This window comes from Micromys minutus, assembly GCF_963924665.1.
Source record: "Micromys minutus genome assembly, chromosome: 11".
NCBI classification, from domain to species: Eukaryota; Metazoa; Chordata; class Mammalia; order Rodentia; family Muridae; genus Micromys; species Micromys minutus.
This window is the reverse complement of record NC_137980.1, coordinates 54,745,766-54,763,976: the sequence shown is the minus strand read 5'-3', so window position 1 is coordinate 54,763,976 and position 18,211 is coordinate 54,745,766. Positions and strand designations below refer to the sequence as shown.

At 41.0% G+C, this 18,211-nt stretch overlaps 1 protein-coding gene across 6 annotated transcripts in view; it reads left to right on the top strand.

Annotated features, from left to right (window-relative positions):
- The first annotated feature begins 1,895 nt into the window (after positions 1-1,895).
- Positions 1,896-18,211, top strand: part of CSNK2A1 (casein kinase 2 alpha 1) — a 41,581-nt gene continuing 25,265 nt past the window's right edge. For 2 of the 6 annotated variants that reach the window (XM_080925398.1, XM_080925394.1), the window contains exons 1-2: positions 1,896-2,029; positions 16,169-16,232. The gene's annotated coding sequence lies outside the window, so the exon portion shown is untranslated. Of the gene's footprint in view, positions 2,030-14,664; positions 14,737-16,023; positions 16,105-16,168; positions 16,233-18,211 lie in introns of all 6 variants that reach the window. The other 4 variants (XM_080925399.1, XM_080925397.1, XM_080925396.1 and 1 more) reach the window with 4 other exon arrangements.

Sequence of the window (18,211 nt, the reverse complement as noted above, 5' to 3'; positions counted from 1 at the left end):
TTCAGAATTACTTATCATTTTCCTTCACAGTACTTAGGGCTGTCTAAAGCTTTAAATCTATTTCCCGTCTGCTGGGTTCCTGCCCTCCACAGCACCTACTTACTTATTTGGACACAGGATCTGATGAACCTCAGACTGGCCTCAGTCTCACTAGTGCCAAGAGCAGGGATTGCAGTCCAAGAGTCTCAGGTTCAATTTAGTGAATTGAACTGAGAGTTTAGGGTACACTATGCAAATGCTGTTCCAATTGAGCTACACCCCCAAGACACAGACCTCTAGTTTGTGACTGTGACTGGTCTCAGGCACAGCAGGCTGGTCTCAGACTGCTAACCTCCACTGTCCTTCCATGTGCTGCCACTACAAGCATGCATCACTATGCCCCGCTGGGCAACCTCAGGGTCTCCTTTTTTAAACCACTTCAGTTTACAGATGGGGAAACTGAGGGCCAGAGAAGAGAGTGGCCTCAGACCCAGACACCCAGATAATTGTGGCTACTCAAGGTAATTGGAATCAAGTATCACAGACTTGTCTTGGGGTGGCTCATAAAAGGTAGCTGCCACCTCATACATACTGCAAGCCACCATCATTCCCATGTCATGGTGGGGGCAGGAATGTCTCTTTGGGAGCAGAGGTGCCAGTCAGCTGACAAACTGTGAAAGGGGGGCTGGAGAGGGTGGAAAGCTTATCCCTGAATAGACAGTTATTCTGAGGCAGCTGGGGATAATGGCTGGTACAGAAATAACCCAGCCTCCTCACCCTTGTTTCATCCCTCACACCTCTACCCTACCAAAGGTGAGGCCAACACTGAATAGCGTTCAGCAGTACCCCCTGTTTACTAGGGGTCTCACAATCTGATGGAGGAGCCCTGCTAGAGACCTTATGCTGCTAAATGGTGGTACATTGGAGAGCAGAAGAAAGCAACCCCCTCCCCCAATAAACTTGACAGATACATACAAGCTATCCAATCCACAAAGGAATTGTAACAGTTCAAAGAAAGGGAGGCAATATTGCCAAGTTGCAGGATTCTTCACAGTGTTAGTGAATGGGAACATCAGGAACTTTAGAGAAAACAAGAGACTAGGAAGATGGTATCTGGCCAAGCTTTGGGTAGGGTGGGGTGGATATTGAATGTAAAGCCAAGTGTCTGGTGCACAAGAGAGAATTTTGAGGATCCGCATAAGAAATTTGAACAAAAGGAAAACATAATCCAGTATGCATAGCAGAAAGTGCCCCGTGTCTGTTTGGAGTAGGAAATGGGCACAAAAAGAGTGAGGATGAGGGTAGATTGAAAGGTGGAAAACCTTATTGTATTCTGAATTGGCAGTTCTGGGTAGGATTCCATAGAAGGAATGGGGCTTTGTTTTCTAGAGGGTTATTACCACGTTTTCCTAGATTCTAAACTCTAGAGTCAGGACTTCTACGGTACCCAACTTTTGTTAGTCTAAACTCCAAGTTTAAGGGTGGGAAAAAAAAGTGCTGATGGAAACCTAAACCTAAACAAGGGGTTCGGGTAGGAGAGACTTCAGCTCCCAGGATGCTCCGCGCGAAAGGTCGCGCATGCTTCGGGACTAGCAGGCCAATCGTGCTCTGGTTAGGCGTAGTGCAGGAAACACGCCATCTTCGGCAGTGTCAAACCATCGTTTGTATGTTTGATGGAACGTTTATGTTTCGTTTAGTCACTTATTACGGGTTCTGATTTAAATGCGCTTCTCTGTTAGAATTCTATTAAACTGTACGATGAGCATTCCATTCAGCTTCCAAGTCAATCACCGAAAGCTCTCAGATGACATAAGAACAAGCCGGCCGGACCGCGCTCAGTCAGACCTTCCGAGGGCGGGGCGGTCCCGCCTTTTCCGGCCCCGCCCCGCCTCTGATTGGGAGGGGGCTTCCGCTTCCGGCAGCGGAGGCTGCAGCCTCGCTCTGGTCCCTGCGGCTGGCGGCCGAGCCGTGTGTCTCCTCCTCCGCCGCCGCCATATTGTCTGTGTGAGGCTAGGAAGCGCGGCTAGTGCCGCTGCCGCTTCCACTGCAGGTACCGTGGGAACCGCGGGCCGAGGTCATCGGGGCGCGCGAGTGAGCCCAGGCCAAGGCAACAGGGCGCGGTCGCACCGCACGCTCTCAGCCGTCTCCCGAGCGGCCTGTCGCCTTTCCCTACCCCCCTCGCCGCACACAGCAGCCGAGGCCCCTGCAGTCCATCCCTGCCGCCCGAGAAGGCGCAGAGCGAGGCACAGGGACCGGTTGGTGTGAGGGTGGAAGCTGGCTGTCAGACTTCAGGTTTTTGCAGGAGGGAGGCTGGACTGGGCGGAGACTAAGGGACAACTTGGAGGAGGGGTAGCGGAAGGGGGAAGGGAACTGGGGGCAGCGCGCGGACGCTTCACTGGGGAAGCGCGCAGAGGGAGTAGGGCCTCCCGCCGCGCGGGGCAGCCCGGAGATGGGCCTTCCTATGGTTACTCTGGGCGGGGCTGAACTATCTACCTGCAGACCTGGTACAAGCTGGTGGGGGCCCGGGGCGCGGTTGTTGGAGAGGAAGGGTGAGGGAAAAGCATGAATTGGGGCCGAAAGAGTGGTGTTGGGCTTGAGGGTCCTTTGGAACATGGGTGGAGGACGAGAGGTATGTAGAAGGAGAAAGGTTGGCCGAGAGTGTATATGTTAGTGACCTTTTAAAAGCAGAGGACTTTCGAATTCGTTTCTTTGATTTTTGCAGTGTTGGAACAGATCTATATTAGGTCGGTGATGGGTGAAACTTCTGGAGTTTGTTTTGGGAAGCAAAGTCAAGGGTTGGGAGAATTGCTGTCTTGATTTTTTTGCTTTTGTGGGGGAAGAAAGTATTGTGAAAAGGTGACAGGTTATTTGGGGTAGAATTGTAACAGTTAAATTCTTTTGGAAGGGATATAGGGGAGAAAAAATGAGAACCAAAGTAGGATGGGAAGATTTCTCCCCAGTGGGTTGAAAACCTTATTTTGTCGAATGGCTGGCAGTGTAGGCCTGTGGTAATAAACTAAACTTCTCTAGGTTCTCAAATATCAGAGCTACTTAGCTGTCTGATCTAAACTCTGTAGGCTTTGTTTTCCTACTTGTAAAATGGTAGTATTCCCTAGTTTGTAAGTTTGTTAAGGAGTGTACAATTTGTATCAAGTGTTTCCTGGAGTATGGAGCAGACAATAAGTGCTCAGTAGCTCTGATTTGCTACTAAAAGGGTAATTGATGCTTCGGAATTTCTCCCTTCTAGGTAGTTTATTGTAAAGGATCACTTCAGCCATCATCTTTCTAGTTACTACAAATCAGCTGCTTATACTTGCTTAGTAGACATGAAGATGAAAGTCTGGGACATATACTTCCTCCTCTATATGTCGTCTTGAAAAGTTTATCTGCAGTCCTACCAGGGCAAGTTTGTCCTTCTCTGACTTTAAAATATTTGGCTTTAATTTGTTATTTGAGGATGATGTGTAACTTGAAGAAGGAAAGGGTTGGATATTTAGTTAGATTGGTTTTATTAATAGTTGCAAAGTTAGGTTACTCTTTGGCAACTTTTCTTTGCAACAAACTAAGCACACTGTATCTACTTTTATTTTAGCTTTTGTGGAAAACAACAGAAAAGCAGATACTTGGGGGATGGTGGACCAGTTTGCTGGGTTACATGGTAGTTGAGTAACTAAGTGTCAAGAACCAAGTGGCAACATTTCCGAAGTGTGCTTTTGGCTCTTTTTGCTCTTTGTTGCTATATGCTCCCTTTTGTGTTTTGAGGCAAGGACTCCTGTAGTCCAGAATGGTCTTGAGTCCACCTGCCTCAGCCTTCGGAAGTATTAGAATTACAGGTGTGATCCACCATACCCAGCTTCTTGGTACTGGATCCTTGAACATAACATTTCCTGTGTGTGTGTGTGTGTGTGTGTGTGTGTGTATTCATGTGTGTATGTATTTTCATCTGAGGGTGAACATGAAAGCCAGAGGTAAATGTTAGGTGTCCTCTTCAGTTGCTTTCCACCTTCTTAAAATTATGTATCTGAGTGGGGGGTTGTGCAAATGAGTGCTGGTGGCCCAGGAGGTCAGAAGAGGGCTGGGTACTGGAGCTGGAATTACAGGCATTTGTGACCTGCCCAACGTGGGTGGTGTGAACTGAACTTTCATCCTCTGCAAGAGCAGTACCCACTCTTAGCAACCAGGTTTTCTTCAGCCTCGCTACCATATTTTATTTCATGGACAGTATCTCACTAGATCTGGAACTCTATGATTTAGCTAGACTGGCTAGCTTGCTACCCCTGGGATCTTCTTGTTTTTGCTTCCCACTTATGCTGGGATTTTGCACCTGACTTTTTATGTAGATGCTGAAGATTGAACTTAGGTCTTTATGCTTGCCCTGTGAGCACTTTACCAGCCCTGAAAATAACATTTTTTTTAAACATTATATAGTCATTTAAAGAAAGGGAAGGCTTTCTAAGCAATTGGATTTAAAGACTTAACATGAGGTTTGTGCTTATAACATACAGGCAGATGATACCCAACCTGTGTGAGTGTCTGTACATGATCTATAAATTGTTATACAGTAGAAAAGGACTTTGTATATATAATTAATGTTAAGACTTTTAAAGATTTAATTTTTTTCCTTTTTTATTTGTTGGATATTCTCTGTATTTATATTTCAGGTGTTACCCCTTTCCGCCAATCCCATTCCCCCTCCCAAAGATATTATTTTAAATTATATATATGTGGATGCCCATAATGGCAAGAAAAAGGTATTGAGTCTCCTACAGCTGGAGTTACAGGTGGTTATAAGCTGCCTGGGGGGTGGTGGTGGTTGTGGTGGTGATGATGACGCCAGGAATGAAATTCAGGTCCTGTGGAAAAGCAGGACTTGCTTTTATATACTGAGCCATCTCTCCAACCCCCAAAAATCTTAAAGTAGGAAATTAGCCTGGATCTGGCTTAGTCGCAGATCGATCACAGGAGCACTTAAAATCAGAGTACTTTTCCCAGCTGGAATCAGAGATGGGTAGATGGGGAAAATCAGGGAACTGTAAAGCATGAGAGGGACTCCATTAGGTGCTTTTAGAGAAGCCTGAAAAGACAATATGAGATGGAATGTGGGCAGCTCAACTGTCTGACAGTAAAGATATGGAGACTTCATAAGCCATAAGGAACTGAATGCCAACATCTGAATGAACTTAAAAGTGGATTTTTCTGTAGTTTTAGCAAGCCAGACAGCTTAATTTTTGGCCTTGAGAGCCTAATCTGGCCAAGCTTACTCAATTTACAACCTGTAGAAATTTTAAGATAATAAATTTGTGATAATGTAAATCACTACATTGTTGGTGGCAGAACACTAGAATAGGTTTTGGTACCAGGAGTAGGGTGTTGTGTTATCTAAACATAGAAGTGGCAGTGGGTGGAGGCTGGAAGAATTTTGAGTAGTATAGAAAAGACCTAGAACAGATTGTTAGTAGGAACGTGGATGTTAATGACTTTGCTAGTGAAGGTTGAGATAGTGAGTTATACATTACTGCAGTTGACAAAAGATGACTGGCCAGCAGGCTTAGCTGAAATTGTATCTTGTACCTTTATGGAAGGCAGAGTTCGCAAGTTTATTTGCAAATAAATAAATAAACATTTTGTCTTGTTTTGTGCATTTGTTTTTTAAGCTTAGATGTTCTAGCAAAACGATGAAGGTGCAACTTGTTTTAATTGGGAGTACCTTTTAAAGAGAGTGGACCCCTGTGAAATTCATAAAAGCCTCATTATGTTCTTGATAATTTTATGCCTTTAGGAACAATGCTAGTGTCCACTGAAAGAATTAGGAAAAATCCAAAAGGATTGTTGGACTTTCTGAAATAGTGCTGCTTTTCATAAAGTGAGGTGTTTGTACCTGTGCATCTCAAGTGGAACCAAGAGCCTAGAGGATTGGAACTCAAAGCAGGATTTTCCCTGGTCAATGAAAGGGTGTGTTTCTTAAATTTATGTTCCAGATGTTTTAGTTTATATACTGTGGCCCAGAACATTTTATACCTGGATTAAGTGGAGAGATTTTGTTGTTGGTTTTTGTTTTAAGGTAGAGTTTTGCTGTGTATCTCTTGCTAGCTAGAAATTCAGTAGATCAGACTGTCTTGGAACTTGTCCATCTTCCTGTCTGCCTGCTAAGTGCTGGGATTACAGCTGTATACCATCACTGAGATACCGGTTTTTCTTCTAAACCTGAAGTATTAGATGAGACTTTTGGACTTTAGGTTGATGCTATAGTGGCTTGAGATGTTGGGGACTTGGTATAGGATAAGTGTGTTTTGTGAGTGGTACAATATAAATCTTTGGAGACAAAATGACCCCACTAAAATGTTGGATTCCTAATCTCTAGAATATTGTTATATTGCAGAAGGGACTATGTAATGTGGCAGTTTAAACCTTCATAATGCTGTGACCCTTTAATGCAGTTCCTTGTGTTCTGGTGACCCCAACCATGAAATTGTTATTGTTGCTACTTCATGACTGTAATTTTGCTATTGTTATGTTAAGTATATGATATGCAACCCCTGTGAAAGGGTCATTCAAGCACCAAAATGCCACGGCCCACAGATTGAGAACCACTGATGTACAGATTTTTTTTTAGGGGATTTAAGATTGTTTTTTTTTCCATTGGAGCTTTAGTCAAATCTATGGGTCTTTAAAAAGCAGTGAACCTGCTGGATATGGTAGTCCACACCCTTAGTCCCAGTATTCTAAAAGCAGAAACAAGCGAGACTCTTGAGTTTGAGGCCTGCCTAGCCTATGTAAGGGAATTCCGGCCAGCCAGGGCTACATAGTGATACTCGATTTTTGGTTGTTCGGTTGGGTTCTTTTAATTACTTAATTTATTTTCTGAGCAAAGAATTTAAGGACCTTATTCTGCCATTCTGGGATCTGGCAACAGGGAAATTATGAATACAGCAAGCAGCCTATGTAGCAAAGGGAGCTCCAGCCGACAGCCATCAAAGGAGCCAGACCTCCAGTTGTACAACCATAGGAAATTAAACCAGTAGCCTGAATGAGCAGGGAGTAGATTCCTCAGAGCTGCCTGCAAAAAACAATAAATACATACATACATACATACATACATACATACATACATACATACATACATACACAAACAAATAAATAAACAAACAAATAAATAAATACAGTTGGCTGACACTTTGGGTTTGGCCTAGTTGGACTCTCAACAAGATCCAGTTAAGCCTATTCTGCTTCTGACTTAGTTTGTTGTAATTTGTTACAGCAACAATTGAAAACTTTACATTGGTGTTTGCTAGCTTTATATCATAATGTTGGTGTGGTTGATTTCTAGAGAACAAAGGCAACAGATTTATGGTGTGGGGTGGACTTTGTACCTTGTGCTTGATGTTTATGTTGTGTATGAGTGTTTTGCCTGCACACATGTCTGTTTGCCACAAGTGTGTCTAGTGTCCATGGGGACCAGAAGGGTGTTAGTTCTACTAGAACTGGAGAGAGTTCTAGATAGTGGTAAGCCACCATGTTTGTGCTGAGAATTGAACTGGAGTCCTTGACCCAGGTGCTCTTAACAACTCAGTCATCTCTCAAGTCCTTGGTGTTTAAATATTCTTTCCTGAACTTAGATGCAATATGAAGAAGGGACGAGATAACCTGCTAAAATGCTGGTTCTAGTACTGAATCACTTTGCTAGGATCGTTATAAATTGATAGTTACCCATGTCTGTAAAAAGATAACCCTGTATATTACAAGAGATGGAAATAGAATGCAAATGCACATTTTACTGAATTAATGAAATATACTGTGGTCTATCTGTTTTCTTACATTAAGCTCAAAGGTGTAACTTATTTTCTCTTTGTCTTTGAGGTTAGATTTGGCAATCATAATTACAAAACCTAGTTTATATCATATGGTGTGCATTGGGGGGGTTCTTATTCTTTAGCTCAAATTTTTCTGGAACTCACAGTGGTTCCCCTGTCTCCGCCTTCCAAGTGCTAGGGTTACATGTGCAATCCACCATGCTCTGCTTGGCTTTGTTCTTCAATAGTGTGCTCAAGTTGAAATGCAGCTGACAAAGAAACATTTCAAGATAGAAGGACTTTTGAGGTTACCTGTTTGTTTTTTAGACTTTAAAGTAAGGAGGATTATCTTCTAAAGGGTAACTGAGATGACTCTGGACCAAGAATCCTGGTTGAGGTATTAGTCATGATTTTGGAACTGTATTCTCTGAGCACCGTAAAATACCTGGGACTGTATATAGTTAGTTTTCTGCCTGCTTCTTCATTGTGAGGATTGAGAGGCTGTATAAACACAGTATAACATGCTACTTAGCCTAGAAGGTATGCTCCGCATATTAACTGTTTATAACATTTATATCAAGTTTCTATAACTTGACAGCTTGTGTGTAAATATTTAGTTGCAGAAACTTATATCTGATGTAAATTGCCATTGAATTTACTAAGGGCCTAGGATTTTCAGGCAATAATTAATAATGCTTGTTATACCTGATATAAAATTGCATAGCATAATATACTAATGTATGTATTAATATTATATAATTACATGTTTTGATATAAAATTACATGGTGTGACACAGACTTAAACCTAGCACTTGGCATGCAGGGGTGGATGGATCTTTGCGAGTTCAAGGCCAGTTTGATCTACATAGTAAGTTCCAGGACAGTTAGCTGTATAGAAACACCCTGTCTCCAAAAGAAAAGAAAAAAGAAAACACCTGGATTTATTTCTTCCTTAGTCTGTCGCAATTCACTGGGTGACCAGGACTGTGTATTTTGCACAAGAATAATGTTGACTGCTTAAGCCTAAAAGGATGGAGGATTTCAGAGTGGCATGTTTTTAGTTGTTACCTAATTGGAAGACACACGCACACATGCACCAGGGGTAAGCAGGACTAGAGAGAATGTAGGCTAACCAGCTTTACTTGAATCTTTTTGTTTTGTTTTCATTTGGGTTTGTTTGTTTGTTGTTGCATGGTCTCACTATGTGGGCCAAGCTGATCTCAAACTCATGGTAGTCTGCTGCTGCCTCTTGAGTGCAGGAATGTGGGTACAAACCACCAAACCTGGCTAGTTAGTTTGTTCTTCTCTTTTTCTTATTATTTAATAACGTATTCATTCATTCCTTTATTTATTCGTTTGTTTTTTGTGATAGGATCTCTTGTAGCCCAATCTGGCCTTGAATGTGTTGGAATTACAGTTGTTCACTGTGCCTGGTTTATGTGTTACTGGGGATCAAACACAGGGTTTCATACAGATAGTCTGACAGCTTAGTCCCATTAAGGAAAAGTGGCTTTGGTTATAGATGGATGTTTTTGTGTTTTTTGAGACAAAATCTCACTATGTAACAGACTGGCCTGATCTTGAACCAAGAGGTCTGCCTGCCTCTGCCTCCAGAGTGCTGGGATTAAAGGTTTGTGGCGCCATGCTCAGCGTTCCTTCCACTCATTTGTGTGTTTGGTTGGTTTTTTGTTTGTTTTGCCCTGGCTAGTCTCAAATTCAGTGTAGCTGAGATGACCTTGAGCTTCTTTATATTCCTCAACCTCAAATGCTGGGATGATAAGCCTGAATCTTCTTTATGTCACTTCTCAAATGCCCCTATTTTATCTGCTCTTCTAACACTGGTCTTAAGAGCTTTTCTGAGTTGTTTTTCATTAGCTGAAACAATAAACAGTTGGGATTTTTTTCCCCACAGAATATAAAGAACTGTTAATTCCTAGCAAATATTTAAATATTTATTCCAGATAAATGCAGCAGTTGTTGACCAAACATCTTATAAAAATAGTTGATTTTTTTTTTAATGTTTGAGGTAATAGATAATCACAGCATTGCAAGATTAAGCCAGGAGTGTTCTATTGGCTTCTGCAAATTCTGTGTTTTATCCTTAGATTTAAAAACAAATCTAACAGTTGCTATGGTGGGGAAGCTTTTTACATTTTTGGTGATGGTGTTTTCTTATATGAAAAAATAGTTTTATCTTAAGATTTTAGGATTCAGTATCATGGGTAGAGGCATCTTTTATAATTTGTATGTGTCAGATCTAATACCTTTGTTCTTTTAACACTAGATTCTTTTGAGTTTTTATTAGCTGAAACATTTTAGTCTGCTTAGAAAAGTGAGCACTTGGAATATTTTCTAGTTATGACTAATGCTCTAATGGGCATTTCTCAATTTAGCTGTCTCACTAATGTTCTGTAAATCTTAAGAAAATAATCCTGTTAAAAAAGAATGGATAGGAGCCAGGCGGTCGTCGTGAGGCGCGCCTTTAATCCCAGCACTCAGGAGTCAGAGGCAGGTTGATCTCTGTGAGTTCCAGGACAGCCAAGGCTACACAGAGACCTTGTCTCAAGATGCAGGGAGGATAAGTGGGCTGGAGAGATGGATCAGCAGTTAAAAACAGTGGCTGCTTATCTAGAGGGCCTGAGTTCAGTTTCCAGCACACACATAGTAGCTCACAACTCTCTGTAACTCCGGTTTGAAGGCATCTTATACCTTCTGGCTTCCAAGAGCAGATAATCTATGGTGTTTTGTGCCTGTGATCACTGCACAGAGGAAGCTTAGGCTGTAGGATCCTGAGGTCAAGGCCAATCTAGGCTACATAGTATGTCCTGTCTCAAGACATTCCCTTGGGGAGGGGGTAGTTTATTAGAAAATTTGTCTTTTTTTTTTTTTTTTTTTCTAATCAAAGGAGCCATTTGGACTAGTCAAAGATATTTATCCAGTAACCCCTAAAGGCTTGTTGTACTTCTGGCAAGCACTAAGGTCCTCAAGGTACTCTTACCCTCAACTTCACAATTGGCTGGCATTCGTCATAATAATTATACTGTGTCTAGGCTTAGCTTTTTGGTGGTGCTATGAGTACCTTACTATGTGTCCTGGGTATGATTTCTAAGACAGCTGTAGGAATTGGATAGGGGAGAGTTAGCAAAAATCACTGGGAGGTGGCAGTTCATTGGGGGGTAGGTAGTAGGAAGAACTGTACTTTTGGTTGAAGATCAAAGCTCACAACTTCTCAAGCCTTAGTTTTGTCACCTCTGCAGCTGGAGTAATAGCATTGTAGGAATGGCTTATTAATCTTCAGCTTCTTTATCTGTAAAACGGAGTTAGTGCCCTACACCTCAGGATTGTTTTGAAGATTGATTATTAATGAAATCACCACCAATATGTCATTGCTAATATTGCTACCCTTCTTGGTTTTCATTTATGGATACCAAGAGTTCTTTAGAAAAATGCTTGACTTGTACATCTTGTTTCTCGTGTGGCCTGCTGGGTGGGTAAGGAACTGAACTAGCTTAGTGTGAATCAATGTTCCGTCACACCCAATGTGTAGGTTGCCTCCATTACCCAGGTACAGTATATGTTGACTTGTTTTGACAGATCTAAGATTCTTCTTTTTATTTAAAATTCTCCAAGCTGTAGGATTCTCTTGCCTTTAAATTGAGTTCATCTTGATTCAGACTCAGGAATAGTCCTAGGTTTGTTCATCTGTAGACATGTAGCCTTTAAAGAGGTATCATTTTCTTTTTAAAAAGTTTCTTTTTAGACTGTATTATTTGTTTATATGAGGCTATGTGCACATGAGTGTAGGTGCCCTAGGAGGACAGAGGAATTGTACTGTATTAGGGATGTATCTGTGGAGGCTTTATAGCATCTTTTCCATATTGCTGTCTCTTTTGTTTCTATGGATTTTGGTTTTTTGGGGTGGGTGTGTGGGTTGGTTGGTTGGTTGGATGGATGGATGGATGTCCTGGAATTCAGTCTAAGAGTAGATAAGGCTGACCTTGAACCCAGAGATCTGCCTGCTTTTGCCTCCCAAGTTCTGACAAGAATGACCTCAAACTCAGAGATGACCTGCCTCTGCCTTTTGAGTGCTGAGATCAAAGGCATGAGCTACCACACCTGGCCTGTTTTTATTTTGAGTGGGCTCTCTTCATATAGTTGTTACTGGCCTGGAATGTGCTGAGATCTTCCTGCCTCAGCCTCCAAGCCCTAAGATTGGATGCATATACCACCAGGCACCTGCTGCTACTTTTTTCTTAAAGTTAGTCTATATGTTAGTTACATACACACACACACACACACACACACATTTAATATAGGTAAAGTATATGTGAGGTGCACACACACCTTTGACCCATTTCTGTTGACTCTTCTGTATGGATGTATACTTGTGCAGTGGTTTATGAATGGAGGTTAGAGAACAACATTTGGGATGTGCTGTGTGGTACCCAGGGATTGAGTTCAGTTTGTTACGCTACAGGTTATTTTATCCACTGAACTATGTACTATGTAGACCAGACTGGCATAGAACTTGTGATTTTTCTGTCTGAGCTAGGATTATTTAGCATGAGCCAGTATGCTCAGCCAAGATGTGAACTCTTCTGTTCTTTTTATAGAACTGATAAGATTTGTTGAAAATGGGAATGAACTCTATATCATTGTGGGGGCAACTTTCAGGAGTTTTTTTTTTTTTTTTTTTTTTTTTTTCTTTCTGCCATGTGGATCCTTGAGATTGAACTCAATTGTCATTTGGCTGTCCCCATGGACTCTTTGTCTGTAAGTGCTTTTGTTTGTTCACTTGTTTTTAAGGTGTGGTCTCTGTATTCTGTTTTGGAATTTGCTATCTAGACCAGGTTGGGCTTGGATTTGTCAGAACTGTCCTGCCTCTGTCTTTAGTGTAAGGTTATAGTCATCACATGTATGTCTGTACCTGGCGTAAGCCACAAACTCTGCATTAGAGTTACTCTATTGGTTGGTTGGTTGGTTTTTCAAGACAAGGTTTTTCTGTATAGACCAGGCTATAGAGATCCACTTGCCTCTGCCTTCCAAGTGCTGGTATTAAAGGTATGAGCCAGAACCGACTGTAGTCTCGTTTTTGTTTTCTCCTTTTGGGGTTTATGTTTTCGAGGTAGGGTCTAGCCTGTATAACCAAGGTTGGTGTTAAATTTGAGGTGATTCTTTTGTCCCGGCCTCCTGCATGCCGACATTACAGGGGTAGACCATGCACGGTGAAGGCTCTTCCATGACTATGCTTTGGGCGTGTGTTTGAACCTGAGGCCTCAAATGTGCTCATAGCTAAGCTGTAGCTCCAGTCTCCAAACTCACCTCTTTTTTCTTTTGTTTTTGTCCCTAAAGTACCAGAGATTGAACCTGTGGTTCTGCATGTGCTAGACAAGCGCTCTTTCAAGTCTTCATATTTTAAAATGTAAAGACTATTAAAACCTAGTAATCAGAATAGTAAATGTTCAAATTTTTCCTATGTAATTTAGTTGGAAATTTTAAATTTTCAGTGGAATTTTAATAAAAATTTGCTTCTATTTATCTGTCTTTCTGGACAGTTTTTCTCCCAAAATATAGCATCCAATATTTTTGATGTACTGAAGACTTTACAGGTCCGGCTGTCCTGGAACTCACTCTGTAGACCAGGCTGTCCTTGAACTCTCAGAGATCCACCTGCCTCTATCTCCCAAGTGCTGGGATCAAAGACAGCTAAAATCCATACCCCCCCCCCCCCCATCATTACCAAGGACTTAAGTATTCAATGGCAGCTACTTAAGTTCTTGTTTAGTTACATGTAGTTGTGTTCCTGGTTTTTGTTTTGTTTCTGCCATCATATGACAGTTTCTGGAAAACTTGTACCAAGATAACCTTCATATGTCTTTAAAGTGAAGGCTTTGTTTTAAAAGCTTCTTTCACTTCAGAACTTCCCATCTCTACCTCACAAATGTAGCTCAACGCAGTAGTTGTAGTTTGGGTTTTTTGTTTTAAATGTTTTCTTTTTTGAGACAGCCTCACTATGTATCCCTGGTTTGCCTAGAACTCACTTTATAGACCAGGGCAGGATTGGGTTTGTACTCCTAGATTCTGCCTGCCTTTACCTCTCCAGTGTTGGGATTAAAGGCATGCACTGCCCTCCAACATGACAGTGTTTTGGTAGCTGTTAAAAAAAATCGGTTTGTACCTAGTACTCAGGAAGCAGCAGAGGCAAGAAAGTCTTTTGGGTTAAAGCCAGCCTGGTTTACTTAGAGAGCTCTAGGCCAGGCTAGCCAGGTGAGACCCCATCTTTAAAAAGCAAAACAACAAAACAGTCAGTTTGCAGAATTTTAAGGACCTGGTATTGAATTTAACATAAAGAACCTGTTTAATCTTAAATAGACTTGGGTTCAAACCTTTTCTATTTAGTGTTATAATAGAGGGAGGAGTGCACAGGTTATTTACCCTCTGAACCTGGGAGTATGCCTTTCATGCCACATCTAGTTTCAGAGACATTCAAATGATAGCAGTGATTATTATAGATGTAAATGCTGAGTTCTACTTTAGGAATTTAGGGCTCAAAGTTTTCTGTTCTTAGGCTCCAGAGAATGGTGGTCAGTGGGATCAACTTTCACACTAAGACCCATTTGCCTATGCTGTCTGATCAAAAGATAAAATGTACAGATAATGACTGTTCTGCCAATCAGTTAAGTTTTTAGGGTAACAGAATCACTTGGTTTCTTTTCTTCTTTTTTTTAAATAATAAGTGATTTACTTTGTGGCAGACAGCCCGCTGCTGCTGTGTAGTTTATTTAACACTGATACCAACAAATGCTAATATTTTTGCTTTACCACTATTCATAAGTTTTATATTAGAAATACTTCTGCATTTTCTTTTCAAGAATTAATACCATATATCTTGTAGGTAGAAGCAGAAGACACATTTGTGTGCTAGAATTGTAATATGAATATAAATACCCTGTGGATTCCTCCATCAGTAAGTTGTATTATGGTGACTCTTTATGGAATTATGTCTTACTTTGTAGTCCTGACTGTCTTGGAGTGGTGCCATCATGCCCAATTTTAAAGTAATTTTTCTAGGGAGTTATCTGGGTATCATCCCAGATTCATATATAATTGTTCTATCACTGAGCTACATCTATAGCTATTAAATATTATATCTTAAAATCACACCCTTAGTGTTCAGTTGAAACTTGAAAACTGAAAGTCAAAGAAAATCAGGGAACTCTCAAAATTCTAGTTGTTGGTTTTACTAATTTTGTTTGTTTTGTTTTGTTTGAGATGAGGTTTCTCTATGTAGCCCTGGCTGTCCTGAAACTTTGAATGCCAGGCTGGCCTTGAAAAGAGATCCACCTACCTCTGCCACCCAAGTGCTTTATATGGAAAGGTTATATGAGACATGGTTCTTGACTTGAGAGAATTAATAGATCCAGTAAGAAAGTTAAGATTTGAAGATGAGTGGTATGGGAATATGTGGTAGGTAGCAGAGAATTCTAGCTGGGCATGGTAGTATACACCTAAAGTCCTGGCCTCTGGAACCTGAGGCATGAATTTGGAAGTTAAAAAAGGAGGATACAGAAATAAACCTGGAACTTCAAAAGCTTCACTTTGAATCCTACCTTCTTTTGTAGTGCATATTCTTGGTTAGTCTGTTGAATTTATTTAGGCTGTTTTGTTATTTGTAGTTTAGAAAAGGTAGGTTAGAAAGGTAATGTTTGCTTCATACAATTGTTTGAGTAGGGCTGGTCAGGTGGCTCATTGAGTAGAGAGGCACCTGCTACTAGTAGTCTGATGATGTTAGTTTGGTATCTGGGACCTGCATGATGGAGAGAACTAGCTCCCACAAGTTGTCCTCTAACTTCCACACATGCACTAAGACATGTGCGTGTGCGCACACGCACCAATAATATAATGGTATTAAGAATTTCTGAGACAGCTGGGTATTTAAGGGCTGAGAACTCTTAGCTCTAGGCTTCTTATTTCCAATTGCCCACTCAGAACTCCATTTGGATGTCTTAAAGCCATTTTAAATTAATATCCAAAACCAGTCTTGTGAATTTTTACCTATCCAGTTTATGATAACAACAACATATTTAAATAGAAAGGAGTTACCTCCCACTTCATTTTTCAGTTTACCCAGAGCTGTTTGTCATGCAATTAATTCTATACCAGAGAATTCTTTTTCTGGGGGGGGGGGGGGTCCAGCTGTTTATGCTACTACTAGCCTAGATTGAGCTAAGCTGGGTTGGTGTTTCTTATATAGGTATTACACAGCCTCTGCCTCCTAAATCTTGCTCGGTCTCTTTCTGCTTGAACTGTTTTAGTGAACATCTGTCATCCACAGGTAAGTCTTTAAGCATTTAAGTTAGCTCATGCTTGATCAGCCTTGGGTTCTCCTGCCTTTACAGATTCAACCAATCATGGATTGAAAAAACTGTATTCAGAAAAACAAGTTACATCTGTACTGAGCAGGTAGAGACCGTTACTGTCTAAACCATATATTTTAACAGCTTTTTATGTAGCATTTACATAGAACTGAGTATTATATACATTAAACATTGTAATATAAAGATAATCAATCTGGAGATAGTTTAAAGTACGTAGGTAATAAAAGATTTGATGCATGAAAGTTCTGTTTTGTTTTGTTTTAATTTTAAACAGTCTCATAGCTCAGGCTAGCTAGTTTTGAACTGTCAGTCCTGCTCCACCTTCATAATTGCTGGGGCTATAGGTATATGCTATCATACCTAGCTCAATGTCACTATATAAGTATATAAGTTCCTTCAAGTTTGGTAATTGCTGGTGGTTGATCCTGGAGCCATTCTCCTGCAGAAGCCCAGGGGAGAATGGTAATGCAAAACCTAATGTCACTTTTTAGAGTGGATTTATATGTACATGAGGGTTAGACATGAAAGGAAATATATGAAAAAACCAAGCCAGTAGTTGAGAAACTTGGTCTGGTTTTGTTTCCTTTTGTTAGCTTTGGGTGATATACATGTAGAAGTTACAGAGGTGCAGATGAAATGCTGATTCAGGTATTTATCTCATACATCACCTGGTTTTTCATGTTCTATTTACCACTTCCCTTTTCTTTCAACTCTCTAAACCCTAATCGTTAACTGAAGTTGCAGCACCAACTTCAAATTCAAAACCCCATCTCATTCTGATACTCTAGAAAAGGCCAGCCATTAGACATTTATGTGAATGTCTTTTATTGTAAACAAATGATTTGCTGTGTGTGGCAGTAAACAAACCATGGTGCTGTTTGTTGTTTGTATTTATTTATAGACAGGATCATCTTCACTATGTAGTCCATGCTGGCCCTTAACTTGTAGTGATTTTCCCGCCTCAGCCTGCAAAGTGCTGGGATTGCAGGCTTGTTCCTACTTACTGCATCTGCTTAAAGTACCTCATTGGAGGCTATAAACGGCGGACTACTAACCCTTGCTTGTCTTTTCTCAATGCTGTGATTAAAGGTTACAGCTTGGTTTTCCAGTTTGGGAGGTGCTTTATTTCTGTTGCTATGATAAAATATTCCAATAGGGGGTGCTGTAGAGATGCTCAGTGGTTAAGAATTCCTAGCCCCACATGGTGACTCACAAACATCTATCTCTAACTCCAGTTTCAAGGGAACTAGTGCCCTCCTGTCTAACTGCACACCAGCTATGCATGTGACGTGAGTGCACACGCACATGTGTATGCACACACACACACACACACACACACACACACACACATATATATATATATATATATATATATACACACTGTAGGCAAAATAAAAATACACATAACTAAATCTAAATGTGCTGTTTTGTTTTGCTGGATTTTTAAGACAGGGTTTCTCTGTGTAGCCCTTGCTATCTTGGAACTTGCTCTGTTAAACAAGGCTGGCTGAGAACTTGAGATCCATCTACCTCTGTTTCCCAAGAGCTGAGTTAAAGATGTGCACCCCAATGTCTGGCTCTAAAAAGAATGTTTATAATGAAAAACAATCCCCAAAAAGAACAATTTGGGTGAAATAGTTTATTTTAGTGTATAGTTTCGTGTTATAGTGCATCATTGTGGGGAAGTCACTCAAGCAGTTTAAAGCAGCTAGTCATATCACTTCCACTCTTACACAGTTCAGGACTCATCGCCCGGGAATGGTGTTCATGGTGGCTGTCTTAAAACATTTCTTCACAGACATGTCCATAGACCAGCCCCCTGCAGATAGTCTTTTTATTGAGATTCTTCCCAAATGACTCAGGGTTATATGTTTGTGTTTTGCCTGCATTCATGTCTCTGCACTGTGTGTATTCAGTGTCCATGAAAGAGGACATGAATACCCTGGAACAAGAGTTACAGATGGTTGGGGACCAAACTCTGCAGGAGTAGTAAGTGTTGTCAATGCTGAGCCATTTCTCTAGCTCCTTCCATCCTTTTTATTCATTCCTTCTAAGGATTTATTT